Raw genomic sequence first — 2,390 nt, forward strand, 5'->3', positions numbered from 1 at the left:
AAAATCCCCTTGTTCAATTCCATGGGCTCTTTGCTTTGTATTTGGTCAGGATGAGCAAAGGGCACTCTAACTTTTCATTCAATATTCTATCCAGTAAGAAATTCTTACTATGACATAGATACGCACTTCTAAGTCTGCGGCCAGCTAGCCATTCTGCAGTATACTGCTGCCCCATTTTTTTTTCCTTTTTGAGTATAGTTAACAAATAATGTTCTTTAGTTTCAAATGTTCAACATAGTGTTACCCTGGCCTTTTATATGTGTTTTGAATTCAGTTGGTAACTGGCCCTTCTCAAAATGCACAGCATTGCTTTTGTCCCCATCTTTGCTCACAGTGCTCTAATGCTGGTATAAACCTTTTCTCATTTTAATTTATTTATACATTTCTCATTACTCAAGGCACAGTTCACTCACTCTAACTCCTAATTGGAAATCACTGTTTCTTCCTCCTTCTTCGAATTTCAAAGGAAGCTTGTGTCTCCTTAAAAGTATCTATTTAATCCACCTTATAAAGTAATTTATTTGTAACTATTATATCCATCCTTCTACAATAGAAAATCCCTAAGAGTGCAAACCTCTGTATAATATAGTCCCTGCACTTAGGCCCCTGGGGTGGCTCAGTCGGTTAAATGTCTGACTCTTCGTTTCAGCTCAGGTCATGATCTCACAGTTTCTGAGTTCAAGCCCCACATGAGGCTCTGTGCTGACAGTGCGGTGCCTGCTTGGGATTCTCTCTCTCCCCCTCTCTCTCTGCCCCTTCCCCTGCACAGTCTCTCTCTCTCTCTGTCTCTCTGTCTCTGTCTCTCTCTCTGTCAAAATAAATAGACTTTAAAAAAAAAGATTAAAAAAAACTGTATAATGAATGACCTCTCACTACCATCTTTACTCCTTTTATTCCAGTTCCACTCATTCCCCCGTAGGCATTATTTTCAATAGTTTACTTTTGTCCTTAAGTTTTAGGCTCTTTTTTTTTTCCTCTAAATAAGCAATAGTAGTTTCCATGTTCTGTGTAAAGTATGCTCACTCATGCTTTCCTCTCCTCAGAATTTTGGTAGGAATCAGCAATGCAAGTCATTGGCAGAAGCAGTGTATGGGAGGGAGGAGCATGAGGTTGGGTGTTGATTCCCTTGGTTGCCTTTCTGGGAGCTCACAATAAGCTCGCCGGATCCCTGGAACAAAGGTCACAGTCCAGTTAAGAGGTCTTCTCCTCCAGGTAACTGTTCCCTCCACTTGTCTTTTCAGTCCTAGAGGTGTGAATCATCACTGCTGTTCTCAGCTCTGGGGTGAGTTCACCATCCTTGTGGGTTTCCGGTATGCTAACCATAGCTTTGTGAATAGTTATGTTAAACTCCCTGCAAACGAATCAATTAGAGGGCACCATCTGTTTCCTAGGAAGACCCTGACTGACACTGTTAACAGTGGCATTCTGCTGTTCTTTTCATATCTGCAGGAATGTTAACCCAAGGCCAAACTGACCTGGTCTTTGTTATGTAAGACAAAAAGATATCTAATTAAGTCTTCTCTTTTTTAAAAAGAGTAAAGTTTATAGTGAACAGTGAACTGAAGCTTTGTCTCACTAAGATGGCTGTTTTTCAGTGATGGGAGGGCCACGTGGATATACAGAAACATGATGCATCATCACTGTAGTGCTCCAGTCAGCCCCCTCAGTAAGAATCTCCCAGCGCAAGAGTCCAATACTCTGACCTGCTGAAAATGCAGCACCCTTTCTCCATAGGTAAGTAAGGACTCTCCTTAAAGACTGCTCATATTTCTCTTCCTTATAAATGAACTCAAATACATAGTTGAAAAGTTAAAAAAAAAATCATTCCTATATCTTGCCATATCTTGTCAAACTTACTCTTAACACCAGAAGAATACAGAGTCTCTAAAAAGAATATACAGAATATAAGTTCACATTCCATTGTTGTCTCAGACCTTAACTGCAAGTGTTAATTTTTGTATGCTGCTATATTAAATAACAAGCTATTGAAAAGAACAGATTTTTCTCTAGACTAAATGGCCACACTACCGTGTTTCATCATTTTTTAGGTCTATTTTTTATACTTGCATACTTTCCTTCATTGTTGATATTGTGATTTTCTCCCCAACATTATTCTAACACCTCTTTTGAAGAGCAATCATGGCGTTTGGAGTGGGAGGCTGGCTTTGACCTTTCTCACAGTTCCAGAGGGATAATCTCATTCTTTTGCCACAATCATTGTTTCACGCATGACACTGTCAGGACTTAACACACTATTCCAACGGAAGAAATTGATTGGTTCACACGTGGCAAGATCGGTGGGGGGGGGGGGGGGAACGGGGAGGGGGAAGGAAGGCATGCCACCAAACAAAATGCGATAGCAAGTTTCCGCTTCACTATTTTTGCGCTAT

At 40.4% G+C, this 2,390-nt stretch overlaps 1 long non-coding RNA gene across 3 annotated transcripts in view; it reads left to right on the plus strand.

The window, feature by feature from the left end:
- Positions 1-1,065: 1,065 nt before the first annotated feature.
- LOC125909287 (uncharacterized) overlaps positions 1,066-2,390 on the plus strand; it is a 70,771-nt gene continuing 69,446 nt past the window's right edge. Inside the window, exons 1-2 of one of the 3 annotated variants that reach the window (XR_007453645.1) lie at positions 1,066-1,212; positions 1,596-1,734. This is a non-coding gene — a long non-coding RNA (uncharacterized LOC125909287). The remainder of the gene's footprint in view (positions 1,213-1,595; positions 1,735-2,390) is intronic. The other 2 variants (XR_007453646.1, XR_007453644.1) reach the window with 2 other exon arrangements.

This window comes from Panthera uncia (genome assembly GCF_023721935.1).
Source record: "Panthera uncia isolate 11264 chromosome B3 unlocalized genomic scaffold, Puncia_PCG_1.0 HiC_scaffold_1, whole genome shotgun sequence".
NCBI classification, from domain to species: Eukaryota; Metazoa; Chordata; class Mammalia; order Carnivora; family Felidae; genus Panthera; species Panthera uncia.